At 45.5% G+C, this 19,144-nt stretch overlaps 1 non-coding gene across 1 annotated transcript; it reads right to left on the minus strand.

The window, feature by feature from the left end:
• Nucleotides 1-16,759: 16,759 nt before the first annotated feature.
• Nucleotides 16,760-16,841, minus strand: trnal-uaa (transfer RNA leucine (anticodon UAA)). Its single transcript has one exon. It is a non-coding gene; the product is annotated as a tRNA-Leu (tRNA).
• Between the last annotated feature and the right edge of the window lie 2,303 nt (nucleotides 16,842-19,144).

The following is a 19,144-nucleotide window of genomic DNA, read 5'->3' on the forward strand; positions in this document are numbered from 1 at the left end:
ACTTGGAAATATACCGGTATTCCTTTACAATTGTTGGGTCAAAATCCTGGAAATCCCTCCCTATCGACACTATGGGTGAACTCACAGCAAGTGGGCTGCAGCGATTCAAGAAGGCAGCTCAGCACCACCTTCTCAAGAGCAAATATGGATGGGCTATCAAGGCTGGCCAAGCCAGAGACGGCCAAGTCCCACAAATGAATTTTAAAAACCCAGAGAATCTGACATGTTAGTGTGGGACCAATGTTCAATATTTTCAAACTGTAATGATATTGTCAGTCTCTCTTGCTTTTCCAGGCTTATAAAGTCAACGTCAGTGCTGTGCTAACACAAACTGGCTGCCGGGAACACACCTAACATGTCTGCCTGACACATTTGGCTATGGAATTCTGTCAGCAAGGGAGAGAGGGGGTGTCAAAAGCCATTTCCATGTCTGAATCCTGTGTGGTTCTACCCCATCCCTAAATCAAGTGTTTATCAAATCCCACTCTGACGTGCTGGGAGTTCAAATTGTGTGTTGTCTACAAATAAAAGAAAATAATGCATCTGCAAATAAACAAAGCTGTAGGATGTAACGTTGTGTGTTTGTTGGTGTCATTGTAGTTATACAGGATTGAAGATAAATAAGACAGTGCGAGATAGACAACACTGTAACCAGCATGGGGATAGTGCTATTATAAAAGGAGTCGAGATTGTGGTGCTGGAAAAACACAGCAGCTCAGGCAGTATCCGAGGAGCAGGAAAATCGACGTTTCGGGCAAAAGCCCTTCATCATGAATCCCTCGAATTCAATCTCCAGCATCTGCAGTTCTCACTTCCGCCCCAGAAAAAAAGGATATTAATATCTTCAGTGAATGGGGAAAACAGAGGGGAACGGTGTTCAAAGTAGGCAAATGGGGAGTCACCTGAAGTAGTGAAGTTTATGACTTCAAGACGTAATGGTCGGCATGGACGGGTTGGACTGAATGGTCTGTTTCCATGCTGTACATCTCTATGACTCTATGACTATAAAAGGAAACTGATCACAGATCAATTAAAATGTCTCAGTGCAGACTAACAATAATCTGATACCTTTTCCTCACTGTCCCACACGGATTCCTGGTATAACAGGGAACACATCATTTGTTGGTGGAACGAGCAGGTTAACTTCCTGTGATTTAACCTCTCTCCAATTCCCTTTCCAAGTTATCTCTGCCGAGTCAATGTTTAAATCTAACACTGTCCTGATCTGATGCCATTTGGAAATTCGAATCTCCTTCTGTCCCTTCCTGCCTGGTGCTCACTGTGTGAGGGTCTGCCTGTTTCTCTCCCATCTTGCAGAACACATGGAAACCTCCACATACAGGAGTTGAATCCTGTCTGGCTCAGCTCATTGTTAAGTTGGTCTATGGTGGGTACATTCTCCCTTGATTTCTCTCCTATCATATCCGGTTGTTCTGTATATAAATAATCCACTCCCCTCAATTCTATTCCAGTCTATAACACACTCTCGCGTTTCTAGTATTCTGTGTATAAACCAGCCCGACCACTTTGACTACTTCCCGTCTGTAACTCACTCTCGGGTCTCTGTTTTTTTTTATGCACAAATCACCACAAAACCCTCAGTTAGATTCCAAACTGTGACAATCATGGCCTTCCGTTGTTCGATATACAAACCATCCTGAATTCCTCAATAGGATTCCAGTATGTAACTCACTTGCATGTATCTGTGGCAATTTATGTAGACCATCTCAAACCAATGGAATAGATTCCAGCCTGTAAGTCACTCCTGGGTATCAGTTATTCTACATATAACCCTCCTCAAAGCCCACAAGTAGATTCCAGTTTGCAACTCACAGTTGAGTATCTGTTCTTTTTATAAATAAACCTCCTGATCCATCAATTCGATTCCATTCTGTAACTCACACTTGTTTATCGGTTATTCCAAATATAAACCACCCCAAAACCTTTGATTAGATTCCAGTCTGTAACACACTCCTGGGGATCTGTTATTCTACATATAAACCACCCCGCATCCCTTGATAAAATTCCATTCTGTAACTGATTTCAATTTATCCATGGCTGTCTACATAAACCACCTCAAAACCTCAGTCAGACTTTGATCTGCAATTCATGGCTCGGTATGTTTTATTCTGTAGAAAAACTACCATGAACCCAATCGATTCGATTCCAATGTGTAACTCACTTCCATAAGTCTGTGCTTCCTTTTCTGAAACACCCCAAATGGTGCAAATGGGGGTAAGCACAGTGCAGGAAAACGGGTCAGCATGGACCAGTTGAATCGAAGGACCTGTTTCCGTGCTGTGTGACTCTATAATTTCTATCATCTCGATAACTCACTCCTGAATAACTGTTACTCTGTATAAAAACCACATTGAACTATTCAGTTCGATTCCAGTCTGTAACACAGTCCTGGGTACCTGACACACTATGTATAAAGCATCCCGATACACTTACAACTCATTCCCAGGCATCAGTTACTGGGTGGATGAATCAACCCCCAAAGCTCGATTAGATTCAAATCTGTAACTCACTCCCCGGTATCTGTCATTATGTATACAATGTCTACTCCAGAACCCCACATCACCCCATCCCCCACTCCCCACGCCAACACCGATTAGATTCTTGTCTGTAACTCTCTTCTGAACTCTATGTTATTCCATAAATCGTCCCGAACTCAATTAGATTCCTGTCTGCACTCAATCCCCGGTACCTGTTACTCTCTGTGTAAGTCCACACGGAACCCTCAATTAGGTTCCATGCTGTAATTCACTCCTGGGTATCTGTTATTTGATACATAGACCTCCTGAACCTATACTGAGTGGAAGAGTGAGTGAGAACGAGTGAGAGAACGTAAGTGTGCATGTGTGTGGGTGTGTGAAAACGTGTGAGTATGGTAGCGTGTGAGTGTATGAGCATGTATGTGTGAGTGTGTATGTGTTACTGTTTGTTTACGTATGTGTTAGTGCATGTATAGGTGTCAGCTCATGTGTGAGATTGTGTCTGTATGTGTGAGAGAGTTAGGAGTTCCAGCATAAAATCATTGACACTCAAACCTTTCACTCAGATGGACACACACACACAGAGAAATAGGCACATTTGATGGAAATATAGAAATAGAAGATGGACATGGAGAGTTATATCTGGGAGTCACACTAGCAGCAAGAATATTCTGAGACAGAGCCTCAGCTAATAAACCCACGATCTGCCCAGTCCTCTGTGTCGGGCTGGGGGGCGGGTGTCAGAGAATCTTACATGTTAGTGGGGGACCAATGTTCAATAATCACAAACTGTACTGATGTTGCTCGTCTCACTTGCTTTTCCCTCTTTGTAACATCCATGCTCGTGCTGTGCTTACATGAATTGTCTGCCGGGAACATACTGGTATAGATTGTGTATGGGAGAAAGTGATAGTGAGATTGAGTATGGGAGAGAGTGAGATTGTCGATGAGAGAGTTGGCAAGATTGAGGATGAGGAAGAGTGACATTGTGACAGAGAGAGACAGTGAGACTGTGCATGTGAGACAGAAATAGTTTCTGTATGAGAGGGAAACATGGTGAGACTGTGTATGAGAGAAGGTGAGAAACTGGTATAATGTATGAGACAGATGATGAGATTCTGCATGAGAAAGAAAAATAGTGAGATTGTGCATGAGAGAGCGAGTATTGGGTTCTCAGTTAGTCCACATGTAAAGCACCCCAATCCCCTTGATTACATTCCAGTCTGTGCACCATTCATGAGTATCTGTTCTTCTATAAATGAACACCCCCAAAACCCACGATAAAATTCCAATGTGCAACTAACTTTCAATCATCTGTTATTCTAAATATGAATCACCCCGATCATCTCTATAAGTTTCCAGTCAGTAACTCACTCCTGGGCATTTGTTATTCTATGTATAAACCTCCTCGAATCCTTCCACATATTCCAGCCTGAGTCTCACTCTCAAGTATCTGTGATTCGATATATAAAAAGCTCAAACTCCTCAATTAGATTCGTTCCCAGTATTGGTTAGTCAATATGTGAGCCACACATTCGACTATACCCCGATCTGTAACTCACTCACTGGCACATGCTACTCTGTCGAGAAAGTAGCCCAAATCCCTCAGATGGATTTCAGACTGAACCTCACTCCCTGTTGTGTTCTGAAATACATAGACTCGCTGAGACCATCGATGAAATTCCAGTCTCTAACTCAGTATAAACTGAACGGGTGAATATTAAATTGGGAGCAGGAACAGAGAAAACTGGAGTTTAATTTCCGCTACATTCTGTTTCTCCAGAAACATTAATTTGATGGAGTGCAGCGGTTCAATAAGGCAGCTCCCTCCCACCTTCTCAAGGGCAGATGGGAATGGGGGGATAAATGCTGGGCCCAGCCAGTGATGCTCACATCCCATGAACGAATGAAAACAACAATCCCTTTCCCTTCCTGAACACTCACTACCCCTGCAGACTGAGTCTGCAGACACAGCAAGGCTTCCTCACTTCCCTAGTCCCATGTCCTGGTAATAATTGGCAAATCATCCTAATATTTGATGACACCATTACGTTAGCTTTCTGTGATTTCTGTACACGGATCCAGAAAATAATGTGTAATACTGGAGTACAAGAGGACATGACCCACGAATGCAGGGCCCCGGTCATTCCCTCTCCCTCTCTCTCTGTCTCCCTCTCCCACACACATAAACACACACACACACATACAGAGTTACTGAGGGGCAAGGAATAACAGAGGAAAATGAGCATTTTCAAATATTAAAGCTCTGTTAAACAATCCTGGGAGTGGTTGATCGGGACAGTGTGGAGAGAGAGAGAGCTTGACTCAGTATCTAATCCTGTGCTGACCCTGCCCTTGGAGGGGTTGATGGGGATACAGTAAAGGCAGCTTTATTGTGTATCTAACCCCATCCTTTCCCTGCCCTGAGAGTGTTTGATGGGGACAGTTTGTAGCATAGGATCAGGAGGAGGCCATTCAGCCCCTCGACCCTGTTCCATCAGTCAATGGCATCATGGTTGATGTGTGGCCTAACTCCACATTCCTTCCTTTGGCTCATATCCCTCACTGAACAAAAATGTATCTCTCACTGATTTAACCTGAACAAGTGATGCAGCTTTGCCCATTTACCCAGTCTATCAATATCCCTTTGTAATGTTAAGGTAACATCTGCACTGTCTACAATGCTGCCTAACTTTGTACCTCACCCCGTGCTGTCCCCATCCTGTGTGTGTTTGGGAGGTACAGTGCAGATGGATCTTTACTCTGTATATAGCCCCATGTTGTTCCTGTCCTGGGAGTGTCCGATGTGGACAATATGGACAGATCTTGACTCTGTATCGAACCCCATTCTCCCCAGACTCTGGGAGATTCAGGTGGAGAAATTGCCGCTGAACACATAGTCTGTATCTAACCCAGTGATGGAACTGCCCCGAGTGTGTTTGATGTGAACAGGATGGAGGAAGTGGGAGATTTGATCAGTATCTACCGCCACACCGAACATGGCCTGGGAATGTGAAAAGCTGCAGTGTACAGGGAGGTTTACTCTCATCTAACTGTATTCTCTACCTGACCTGGAGATTTAAATGGGTACAGTTTAAATAATGTTTTACTTTGTCTGAACCCTGTACTCCCGCTGCCCGGGACAGTTTGCTGGGAACACTGTTTAACCTCTGCAATATGGATCCTATGAAGACTGATGGGAGACAGCGTAAATGGAATTGTCAGGGTTCAATTCCTTCACGTGGATGAGAGAAGGTCTCCAATTGGAATTGTGAGAAAAATTCATGCCCTTGGGACTGAAGGGTCAGTAACAGAATGAAGACACAATTGGCTCAGTGACAGCAGACAAGATAGAGGGGAATGAGAGTTTCAGCTGGAGGCAGGTACAGGTACACACAAAGGAATCTGAGACACAATTTTTATGCACAGAAGGTTTTGGGTGTGCGGAATGATTTGCCAAAGTCTAGTATAGTCACAACATTGTTGCCAGGGTTGGAGAGTTTAAGCTAAGGGGAGAGGCTGAACAGGCTGGGGCTGTTTTCCCTGGAGCGTCGGAGGCTGAGGGGTGACCTTATAGAGGTTGACAAAATTATGAGGAGGATAAATAGATAAAGTCTTTTCCTTGGGGTCGGAGTGTCCAGAACTAGCGGGCATGGGTTTAGGGTGAGAGAGGAAAGATATAAAAGAGACCTAAGGGACAACAATTTCACCCAGGGGGTGGTATGGAATGAGCTGCCAGAGGAAATGGTGGAGGCTGATACAATTGCAATTTAAGAGGCATTTGGATGGGTATATGAATAGGAAGGGTTTGGTGGGATATGGGCCGGATACTGGCAGGTGGGGGAAGATTGGGTTGGGACATCTGTTCGACATGGAGGTTTGTATCGCTCACTGATCTAACCTGAACAACTTTGCCCATTTACCCAGTCTGTCAATATCCCTTTGTAATGTCAGGGTCTGTTTCCATGCTGTAAATCTCTATGACTCTATTTAAAAGGCATCTGGATGGGATGCAGACAGGGAGGGTTTGATGGGGTAAGGGTCAAATGTTGGCAAATATAACTAGATTAATTTCAGTTATCTGGTCAGCAGGGACGAGCTGGAATGGAGGGTCTGTTTCTGTGCTCAGCACCTGCGAAATCCTGATGAAGGACTTTTACCCGAAACGTCGATTTTCCTGCTCCTCGGATGCTACCTGACCTGCTGTGCTTTTCCAGCAACACTCTGATCTAAGCTCTGAAATGCACTCTTTCAGAGTTCCATCAACCTCATACCATGCACTTGAAGGCACTTCTACTGCCTTCCGAAAATACACAAAGCCAACACACCAGGATGTCCCATCATATTAGGCAATGGGATCCGATGCGGGAACCTCACTGCCGATGTCAAATGCATCTTGAAAGCCATGAGGCAGGGTACCCCCAGCTTCTGCCACGACAGAACATTGGGACACAGGCAGATTTCAACCTCACACCTTCAAGGCTGAATCTGAGCTGTGGTGGCATCTATTGTTAAAGATTTACCTGAGAATTTAGCTATTTTTACATACTGTTTACATATGAAAGAATAAAATCTAACATGGTATTTCTAAAAGTATACAGACTGAACAGACAATGCACTTTTATTTTTAAATATGTCATTTCAGTCGCATCACCCTGTAATCTTTTGCTATAAATTCTGTGTCGTATGATGTTAGGCTCCACAACCACCTGATGAAGGTACAGCGCTCCAAAAGCTAGTACTATCAAATAAGCCTGTTGGACTATAACCTGATGTTGTGTGATTATTTAACTTTGTCCACCCCAGTCTAACACTGGCAACTCCAAATCTTTATTACATATTGTTTACACTAACTCACACGCAGTTCAGGTCAGTTTAGCACAATGACCCTGTTCCTCTTTTTGTGAGGTTCCCTATGTATATTAACAGAGTTAATGGACCCCGAGATGATGAGTACATTCTCCTTATCCTCTCAGTTTAAACAGTTGAACATATCAGTTTGAAGCCAGTGGAAGAGGAGATTGTATTTTTCTGTACAATTTCAGTGCAGAAAGTTCAGCCATAAACTGTCTTCGCAAAAGTGGGGGTTGAATGCAATTCTCACTGAGCAACATTAATACAGCAAACACAATTCCGAGTTACTGTTATCAATTGGTTAAAGAACTGGGATGAAAAAAAACACTTGTGGTGTGGTGCCGTGACTCAGTTTGTTCACTTGCCGACATCATAAACAGCCCCCCAAGATTTCACATCGTAGTGGTGCCTGTGTATTTTACCAAATGCTTGGTTGTTTCAAAATCTCCCAAGTCAGTGTTGCCCGTCAGTCAACCATGCGTCCTGTTTGAGCCTCGGCCTGTTTTGGTGACCCTCGTCTGATAGGAGAAAGTGAGTACTGCAGATGCTGGAGATCAGAGCTGAAAATGTGTTGCTGGAAAAGCGCAACAGGTCAGGCAGCATCCAAGGAGCAGGAGAATCGACGTTTCGGGCATGAGCCCTTCTTCAGGAATAAGAAGGGCCTGAAGAAGGGCTCATGCCCGAAACGTCGATTCTCCTGCTCCTTGGATGCTGCCTGACCTGCTGCGCTTTTCCAGCAACACATTTTCAGATTCGACCCTCGTCTGTTCCCTGGTTTAGTTCCTCCAGTGGATATTGTTTCTTCCGAACTATTCATTCAATCTGGAGTTTCCTTCCTGCGTTTGACAAGAACTTCTGCTTGTACTCCTCCTTTATTACGCCTCGTTCATTTCCAGTTTGTTGGGAATAACGAGGTGGGCCAGGAGACATGGCAGGCTTGCCGGGGAATGTTGCAGTGATGGCGCAGACACCAATAGCTGTTCACCCTAATTCTCTGCTGTCAACATTCATTCATTCCACACCAACAGGAAATACTTCATTGCACTCCTGTCGTTGTGGTTCGCACTGTGAGTGCGGTTTCTTTTCTTGTGGATTATGAATTCTATTTAGAACTCGAAAGGATCATAATATTTGGAGGAAGGAATGACTCCTCACCTCAGGCATAAGTTTCGGGAACTTTATTCGGAGAATGTGAGCCTAATCCCACACATGCTACCGAGAGGGCAGAAAGCCTGCTAGCTGGTCCACTCTCAATTTGTCTCCGAATGTCAGACTTTTCAAAGAGCAGAAATGGGAAATGAGGAACATGGGCAGACGGAGAGTTCGAGAATGTGAAAGAGGGTCAGGTGCATGCACAGAGAAAGAAAGAAATATGGAGACGCATATTGAGGGAGATACTGAAAGAACCAATTCTCCAATCGACATGGCTGCTGACTGACAGAAACAAATAATAAAAAAAGGTAACTATTAAGCACAGCTTTTCACCATCTCCGAGCAACGGAAGGATTCTTACAGCCAACAAAGTCATTTTGAATTTTCAACATTGATGGTTGTAAGCTAATGAAAGATTTTGGTAAATATCCTGACAGGGAAAACTGATCATTTTACCAAAAATATAATACAGAAATATCTAAGTAACCTCGCTCCGCCGATATGAAGCATTAACTCTGTTTCTCTCCACTGTCGTACTAAGTTTTTCTATCAAACCTTGGTTTTGGTTCCGATTTCAAACATCTGCAGTCCTTTGTTTCATGTTATTCTTAACAACGTTTGAGACAAAACCAATGACCTGACGGCTTCAGAAAACCGGTCAGAAATACTGTTAGCAAGATATCTTTGCAGAACGCATCGCCCATTCCCTGACCAGGAATCACCCTTTCCCCCTCAGAAAATGCACCAACTCCTAACCGTGAGATTAAAAGGGAAGACGACAGAAGCTGTCGCATTTATTCTCAATGAAACCACTTATGCATTTCATTTTGGTTCATTTTCGCTGCACATTAGTTTCTCGTTGTCTTCGAGGTTTTTTTTAACACAATAGGAAAATACCATTCGGCCTATCGTGCAGTATGGCTCATCAGATAGCCATCTGTTTTCGATCCAGTGTCCAGCTTTGACAGGATACTTTGTGTATTCTGTTGTTTTCAACGCAAAATTCAGAAAAAGATTATCCCTGCGATCTTAAACGAGACAACAATGGGAGTGAGTTATATACCGTCATACTGAAGTGAAATCCCCTCGAGCAACCCATTCACATTTTCATCCATAGAGTGAGTCACAGACACACGTGCCCGGAGGTGGGGCGAGGAGGGCAGAGGTTTCGGGATTATACCAGCTCCTTGTGCTTCAGTACCGATCTCCACCGACTTAAGACCAAGCCCCACCCCGCCGCCTACACCCCACCCACACACACACACACACACACACACAGAAGTTTCTCCGACAAAAGGCTGCTTTAGGCGCAACTAAAGTCAGTTTTACAGACAATGAGAGACGTTGAGTTGAGCTGGAATTTAAAATGGACAATTGCCTCACATGCAACTTTCAAATTTGAAAACACACTGATCCAAAGTCTGCAGCTCCTGAAAATCTGTCGCCCATTGAGGTGCATTACTACCAAATTCGAGACCCACTGATCCAATCCCTGCAGTACATTGCACACAAATCAGGAAGGATTCGAACCACCAAAAGTCAGAGGCATTATCCATTATGTCACTGGCCCAACGGCAGCTGGAGGTACGACAGGTAGTCGATATGAAATTGAAACATGGACATCGGGGTAAACAGTATTCACAAGGTGAACAATCAGTAAAAATAATTATCGTCACTGTTTCACATCGGATGTCCCACTTCGTGAAGCAATGTCTTTCAATAGCCAAGGAAACATATTTGCCCTCAGGTACCTGCTTCCGGGTCGCCTGAGCCTCTGCTGGAAGTTGCCATCATTTTATTCACAGTCAGTCCGCGATTTTTTGATTCACTCCAGTGAAATATTTTTTCATACCTTGCGTCATGACCTTTTCCAGTCAAGACCCTGAGCCAGTCCAGAGAGAAACCTCTGTTGGTTTGAATCCCGCGATGGAGAATCAGACGAGATGAACAGCGCCTTTTAGTGGTAGAATCCCTTCAGTGCAATCTCACGCCTCAAAACCTGTTCTGTACATTCCTGCATTGCACCTACTGACCAACATCAGATCACCACAGCGCCACTTTCTTTACTTTGAACCCCAAGGCGATCATATGAAGCGTTTGCAAAATTGAAGAGAGAAACGTTGTTGCCGAAGGTGGTTATGAAGGGATGGACAGGCACAAGGGTGTGTACAACTCAGGTCGCTTTGGATACTGTCAGCATTACCGGGGGCACGTGCTGAGGAGTCAAAGTTTGTATCGTCCAGACATTGATATAGTTCCAATTCAGGGAATGAAGGTTTAATTCTCTTCATGTGAATTGTCTGACTGAAAACGCATTCCTCGTTTCACACAGAAGACAGACCGGGATCCCTCCAGAATCAGCCCAGTGATTGCTTGAACCATGTAGAAGGGCAATGACAGCGGACAGATACGATAGTGACCCCTTCAAATCTCCCTCCAATCATCTCACCTTCCTGAGTTGGAAATATGTTGTGTTCCTTCAGTGTCTCTGGGTTTAAATCCAGGAACTCCCGCGCTTGCAGCATAATGGCTGTACCTCCGTGTGAAGGAGTTCAATGGTTCACAAAAGCAACTCATCTCCTCCATCTCTGGGGGATTTAGGGATGGACAGCGAGTCCTATTCCATTGTGTGATATCTTTATTCCAGGAATGCGTTCCTAAATGTGATAGGTTCCAATCGGTAGTAAGTTTGGAAGTGGAGCAGGGAAGTGAAATTGACGTGAATGACAATGATGACTGGGAGGCATGAGGCAGGAAGTGAGTCTGCATCTGGTGGTGCAAGGCTCAGTGTCACTGCTAATGGGTTAGCCTTTACTGCAAACTGTTTACATTGGCTCACACACCATTCCTGGTCAATTCATGGCAATGACACTGTTCCTCTTCGTGTGAAATTCCCTCTGTGTGTATTAAAGTCGTCAATACGCCCCAAGAGGATGAAAAATGTTCCCTTTGTCCTGTCAGCTTAAACAGATACAAATATCTGTTTGAAACCAATGCAAGAGAAGATTTCCCTTTTATGTCCTTTGCATTGAAGAACGATCAATCGTGAAATGTCTGGTTTTGCAAAAGAGGGGTTTGATTGCAAATCACACTGAGTAATATTGATACAGAAATGTATTTCCGAGTTACTGTGGTCATGTGGTTAATGAACTGCACATATGGACGTTGCTTAGTTATTTAAAACCCCTCCTTGGTAAGCAGCTGACCATAGGGTCCAATCGCAGTTGCGCCCGCTTGTTGTATTGAAAGCTCGGAGGTTCACCTTTTATAAAGTATCGTGTTGCTGATGAAGCGACTCAGCATCCTGCCTGAGTTCGAGCCTGTTATGGTTTGGCAAACCCACTCCTTTTTCCTGGTTTAGTTCCAGCAGTGCATGTTGTCCTTCCTAACCAATACGCCAACCTAGAGTTTCTTACTGCTGTTCCAAAAGCACTCCTTCTTCTCCTCCACTTTTATTCTCCCTCCTTCATTCCAAGTTTGGTGGGAATAACGAGGTGAGGCAGGAGACACTGCAGAAAGGCCGTGGAATGTTGTGGTCATGGCACAGAAACCACGAGTGGATCACCCTCATTCTCTGCTGTCGACATTCATTCATTTTACAGCATCATTAATGTTTCCACGTTCTCCTATAGTTAGTTTATTTTCCTTTGGATAAGAAATGCAACTTTAATTTCAAAAGGGTTACAATGTTTTGAGGAAGAAATGGCCCCTTGTATCACATCCAAGTGCCAGACGTATTATCCGTAAAATGTGAGCCATGTTGTGCAGTCTCCTGCCAGGTTCCAGAAAACCTCTCAGCAGCTCCATTCTCAAACTATCCCCGAACGTCAGGCTTTTCATAGAGTAGGAATGGGAAATGAGTGATCTTGGCAAATTAAGGGTCAAAGAATATGAAAAAGGGTGAGGTAGATACACAGAGATAGAGACAGGAAATTAGAGGCCCATCTGGAGGTAGACACTGAACGAATCAGATCTCGGGTCGACATGGCTGCTAACTGGCAAAAAATAAAAGATTTTGATAACAATCCTCATTCGACAGATAAAACTGACCATTATCCCGGCATTGTGGTCTAGAAATGAAGAACTAATCTGGTTCTGTCGTTGTGTATCATTGTCTCTGTTTCTCTCCACAGATGTTGCCAGGACTATTCAGTTTGCACGTCAATTCTTGCTTTTGGTTCAGATTTCCAACATCTGCATCTCTTGGCTTTCTGTTCAACTTTAAAACCGATGTTCTGCCAACTTTGGAAAAGTGGTCAGAAATATTCTTACCACGATGTGTGTGCAGAACAAAGCACGCATTCCTTGACCGGGAATAGAACCCGTGTCACGGCGGCGAGAGCGCCAAATGCTGGCTACTAGACTACAAGGGAAGGCAGAAGACGCCCTTACATTTATCCAGAAAACTGAATTAGTGACTGTATGAGAGCATGAGTCAAGCAGTTCATCTGAGGATGTAAATCTTCTCATTCCTGTTGTTGACTGAATGAGCGGTAACCATGCCTTCTGCTTGGAAACTCGAATATGTGAACTGCTCCACATCATGACTGAGGTTTCTGGTTTTGGTTCACGCAGGTTTAGAAATGCTCCGGTCCAAATGAGGCGTTTCAGAGCCTACTTTGGGATACATTTGACAGAGATGACATCAGGTAACCAATGTTCGCTGTGACCCGAGCAAATGAGAGCTTACCTTGTCACTGAACCAGGATGCCTTCACATGTAAAGCAAATGCGATAGTTTTGGTGCAGAAAGGATCAGTGCTGGTAACTGTACCCTTAAAATGGACGGCGGGAGAAGATCTACAATTCGACTCATATCGTCGACCCAGGAGGAGAGAAACTTAGTTGAGAGTGTGGTGCTGGTCAGACAGCATCTGCGCAGCAGGAGAACCGCCGTTTGTTTCAGGAGCGTTTCATCATCTCCAGTCCTCACTTTATCCGAGGAGAGAAACTGAACAAAGTTTGACCCAGCAATTAATCGGAATGGTATTCCTTTTCACCATGGCAGCAGATGTGGGCTAGCAAATTCAAAGCCAGGTTTGCTGATGGGAACAACCAGCAGGAACGCTCCATTCCCACCAATCCACCTGTCCCAAGGGAACAAAGTAGCTCCTGCCTGGTTTGAACTAGAGATGTTTCGGGTGTGACCCAAATGGAACAACGAGGTCACAACCGAGCCACCGAGCCAGCTGCTCTTTATCCAACACTGACATTTCCGTTCCGAATAGACCAATGTTGGCCAGGGTTATTAGCATGATTGGAAAAAAAAAGGATATCACGTGAAAATGCTCAGGAAATACTGACAAACAGATTGCCAGGTTTGCCGAGGTTGGAATGTAGGGCGAGGCTGAATAGGCGCGGGCAATTTTCCTTGTAGCGCCGAGACAGAGGAATGTTCATAACTGCACTCTTAAACAGGATGGCCAGCAGGGCTGTAGACATCGCCACATATTCACAGCCACAGCGCAGTGACATTTGAAAAGAAATTCACGCAGCAGTTATTTGGAATGATACTTCTTTTCACCACTAGAGTAGTGATGGGCGAGTAAATGCAAAACAAGGTTTGCTGATGAGGCTGCAATAAAGCCCCATCGATCACCATCTGGAAAACTGTCGCCCTGAAAGCGGGAACAACAATATTTCTGCTCAGCTCTGAACGAGGCCACTTTCTGCAGAAACTGATGCTTCTACTCTCCAGAAAGGTATCAGGGCCCGCCGACTGCATTCTTGAAAATAGTAATTATCTGTGCTGGAAACATCCACCTATATTCTGAACAAGGAAGAATGTGTATCGAATAAAACTGTACACGGCAATTAATTGGACTTGCATTCTTTTTCACGACAACGGCAGGAATGGGCAGGGACATACAGAGTAAGGTTTACTGACCAGGTCAGAAAGCAATTACCTTCATCTATGTTCACACACAAGCCAATCGTTTTTACTGCCCGGATATTTGAAGGACCGATCCTTCCCATGGGAGGTGAAGGTGATAACTGCTCCCCCGCACAAACACAGTGGGGCCAGAGACCTGATCGAGCTGTCCCCCAGCGGTGATTGCGTTGTTCAGAACAGATTGGGTTTGCCGTGCGGGACTGAAACTCAGCGCGATCACCCAGAGACACGGTGTAACAGCCGCCAGCAGATGTGGAGGGGTTTGGGGCGGATGAAGATCCAGTCTGGGAAAAAAGACTGGGTCCTAAATTCAAGGGGAATGAGTGTTACAGGGAGAAGACTGGCGAATGGGATTGAGCGCGATATTAGCCATGATCGAATGGCAGAGCAGACTATGGGCTGAAAGCTCTAACCGTCATCCTATACATTCCGGTCTCTGGGCATCTGGTATCTAAGGAAATAGAAACAGAGTTAATTGTTCATTTCCAAGTTCTTCGGTCATAAATGGGCAAAGTGAGAGATGGGACAGATCTGATACAAATTTAAAAGCTGGGAAAATGGTTGGAGAGGAAAATAAAATACAAGAGAATAAAGTTGGAAGTCAGAAGATAGTCAATAAAAGGAAGACTGTACAAATCCAGAGGGAGATGGACATGTAAAAAGAAATGTCACGAGTCCCGAAGTCTTAACACTTTTCCTTTCCAAAATGCGAGCAGACATGCTGAGATTTTCAGCAATTTCATTTGTTGCTTCCGAAACAGAAGATGGAAGTGATCCTGGACCAATCAGCTCTTCCATACTGTGGGGATGTGAGACTTACCCGTTCACCCAGATCACTTCTGTCCCACTGTGAAACCTCACAATCCTGCCCCACCCCCATCCCTGTTACTGACAATAAACTGTCCATTACGTGAACCCCCATGAGCACACAAGATCATTTTCCGTGTGAATTGTGAAACGTTCAGGCGAGTTCCCCTCGGTTTCCGTCAGAACGGTCTGAATCACTTCATTTTGGTTCAGGACCATTTGACATTGAGCAGTCACTGTCAGACCCCGTCCCCCCAACAAGTAGACATTCGCGTTCTGTGTCTCTGAGCACTCTGTTTGGTGGACGTTTGGAGTGGAACCTGACGTTTTGAAAGAGACACAATTCATCGTATATTCGGCTGCACTGATAAACTTGTCTCTGGCACTTCCAGGAAAGTGGAGACAACTTTCACTCAGAAACCGACGTGTGATCAAACACAGTCGGATCCACGTGTCAAAAACGACCCCTGCACTGGGTTGCAATCCTGCAAGTGGAGCAGAGGGCTGGATTTCTTTAAAGGAGTGAAAGGGCCCATCGTGAGGCTTGAACCTACGGCCCTGAGATTAAGCATCTCATGCTGTACCGACTAAAGTAGCTGGGCCTGGCTCACGATTAATTAGTGTGTCATTTCATACTGAGCATATTTCACCTGGCATTGCAATTTGCAAGGATCCAGTTCATTCCTCCCAATCACAAATGTCATCATCCACACTTTCCATTTCTCAGCTAGTATTCGTTCAGAACATTATTATCTATTTAGCACTTGTGTCTGGATTTAAGATTCAATATAAATATTTTCATATTTTTATCCTCATCTTTAGGTGGCCGGAATGATTCCCAATCACTCTGGCAGACGTTAAATCAATTGGGAAATTCCCTAAGGAAACGCAATCATTCCTGTTTCGGGTGTAAGGAATCCCACCTGCTGCCGAGACAGAGTCCTCACAGTCAGCACTTTCTCTATTCTTCCTGCCAACAAATTTCCCCACTTCTTATTTGCGAGACAGGAGTTTTGTTTATGAAACACTCCAAGGACAGGAACAATCTTCTGAAGCCGTTCTCAATTTAAAGTGGAATTGTTGTCCTTCTCACACGGGAAGAGCCGTTCCTGGGGAAGGAGTTTCCATGTGCTGTGTCCCCGGGCTGAGCAGGAAACCGGTGATTGAAGCTGCAGTAGCCGTTTTCTGTTGGCAGCGGGGCCTTGGAGAGATTGGGGCCACATCCAGCTGCGGACTCTGCTGAGTTCTCGTGGTTGCAGTGTCGGTACATGGTTGGTCTCAATGCTTGAACTGAAATCATTGAGGCTTGGTGCGAAGGGCAGGCTCGAACCACCAAACTTGCAGCCAAACGTGCTGACTATTTGAGACACAGAAACTGGCACCAAAGTTTCCACATATTCATCGTAAAGCAGTGCAGATGAGGGGGCTCCGACAGCGAAGGGTCCCACTGTTTTCAGAGTCAGTCTGGATAAGAGGCCTGACCGGCTGCAAACACAACAACGAAAATGGACAGGGCCTGCTAAGTTCCTCTGCCTGCAGAAGAACAGCCGCGCTCTTGGTAGCGGTGGGATTCGAACCCACGACTCGATAGAGACTGGAGCTTAAAGCCAGCGCCTTAGACCACTCGGCCACGCTACCCAACAGGCAGAGAGCGCTCAAAATTGTCATTACTAATGTTTCAGCGTCGCTTCACTTCAGCACTAACAGATCGTGCATTCAGGAACGAACGTGGTGCAATTTAGAAAGTATTTGAAAGGGTTTGCAAGGTTTGCACTGTTTGGACAATAGCACGAAGCTGAATAGGCTTCGAGATTTCCCTGGGGCTTCAGGGCTGAGGAATGGCCTTACAGAATTTTAAAAGGTCATGAGGCAGACGGTCAGAGAAAAGAGTCAGGGAGTAATTTTTACATAAATTCATACAGTTTTTGAGCTCAAGATTTCTACATGAACGAATGCAGTTTTTGAGCAAAGTACAAAAACTGCATGCAAGTACAAATTCACCCACAAAATATATGTGTGCATGTGGGTCTTTGTCTGTCTGTGTGGGTGTGTCTGTCTGGGGTGGGGGTTGTGAGTGTGAGAAAGTGTGTGTGTGTGTCTGTGTGTGTAGTGAGTGCAGAGTGTCTTAAGTCTGTGAGGGGGTGCATGTGTGAGTGTGGGAGTGTGCGTGTCTATAAAGCTGTGCGTGGGTGTCTGTGTGCGCCTCTGTATGTACCTGTGTCCGTGTGTGTGTGTGTGTGTGTGTGTAGGAATATCTGTGTGTGTGTGTGTGTGTGCGTGTGTGTGTGTGTGTGTAGTGCAATGGTGATCACCTGTAATGTGACATGAACCCAAGGTCCCGGTTGAGGCCCTCCCTATAGGTACCAAACTTAGCTATCAGCCTCTGCTCGGCCACATTTCTCTTCTGCCTGTCCCGAAGTCCACCTTGGAGGATGGTCACCCGAAGGTCCGAGGCTGAATGTCCTGGACCGCTAAAATGTTCCCCAACTGGGAGGGAACCCTCCTGTTGTGCGGTGCCCATTCATCTGTTGTCGTAGCCTTTGCTCGGTTTCCCCAATGTACCATGCCTCCGGGCATTCTTGCCTGCAACGTATAAGATAGACAAAGTTGGCTGAGTCACATGAGCACCTGCCAGGCAAAAGATGGGAGGTGATCCAATGCGTAATAGTGGTATCCATGTCCACAATCAGACACGTCTTGCCGCATGAATTTATGTAAAACTCCATTATCTCACTTTTTAGATTAGAATCAATCTAAACATCATGGTATTTCCAGAGAACACAGGGGTGGATTCTGGATCAGTGGTGCTGGAAGAGCAGTTCAGGCAGCATCTAAGGAGCAGCAAAATCGACGTTTCGGGTAAAAACCCTTCATCGGGATTAAAGGCAGTGAGACTGAGGAGTGGAGAGGTAAACTAGAGGAGGGTGGGGGTGGGGAGAAAGTAGCATAGAGTACAATGGGTGAGTGGGGGAGGGGATAAAGGTGATAGGTCAGGGAGGAGAGGGTGGAGTGGATAGGTGGAAAAAGAGATAGGCAGGTAGGACAAGTCCGGACAACTCATGGGGACAGTGCTGAGCTGGAAGTGTGGAACTAGGGTGAGGTGGGGGAAGGGGAAATGAGGAAACTGTTTGAAGTCCACATTGATGCCCTGGGGTTGAAGTGTTCCGAGGCGGAAGATGAGGCGTTCTTCCTCCAGGCGTCTGATGGTGAGGGAGGTGCGGTGAAGGAGGCCCAGGACCTCCATGTCCTCGGCAGAGAGGGAGGGGGAGTTGAAATGTTGGGCCACAGGGCGGTTGGTTGATTGGTGCGGGTGTCCCGGAGATGTTCCATAAAGCGCTCTGCTAGGAGGCGCCCAGTCTCCCAAATGTAGAGGAGACCACATCGGGAGCAACGGATACAATAAATGATATTAGTGGATGTGCAAGTAAAACTTTGGTGGATGTGGAAGGCTCCTTTAGGGGCTTGGATAGAGGTGAGGGAGGAGGTGTGGGCGCAGGTTTTACAGTTCTTGCGGTGGCAGGGGAGGTGCCAGGATGGGAGGGGGGCGTGGACCTGACCAGGTAGTCACGGAGGGAACGGTCTTTGCCGAAGGCGGAAAGGGGTGGTGAGGAAAATATATCCTTGGTGGTGGGGTCTTTTTGGAGTTGGCTGAAATGTCGGCGGATGATTTGGTTTATGTGAAGGTTGGTAGGGTGGAAGGTGAGCACCAGGGGTGTTCTGTCCTTGTTACGGTTGGAGGGGTGGGGTCTGAGGGAGGAGGTGTGGGATGTGGACGAGATGCGTTGGAGGGCATCTTTAACCACGAGGGAAGGGAAATTGCGGTCTCTAAAGAAGGAGACCATCTGGTGTGTTCTATGGTGGATCTGGTCCTTCTGGGAGCACATACAGCGGAGGTGGAGGAATTGGGAATACGGGATGGCATTTTTGCAAGAGGTAGGGTG

The sequence above is a fragment of the Chiloscyllium plagiosum genome, unplaced genomic scaffold, assembly GCF_037043375.1.
Source record: "Chiloscyllium plagiosum isolate Xiang-an unplaced genomic scaffold, Cpla_swu_hap1 HiC_scaffold_51, whole genome shotgun sequence".
Taxonomy (NCBI): domain Eukaryota; kingdom Metazoa; phylum Chordata; class Chondrichthyes; order Orectolobiformes; family Hemiscylliidae; genus Chiloscyllium; species Chiloscyllium plagiosum.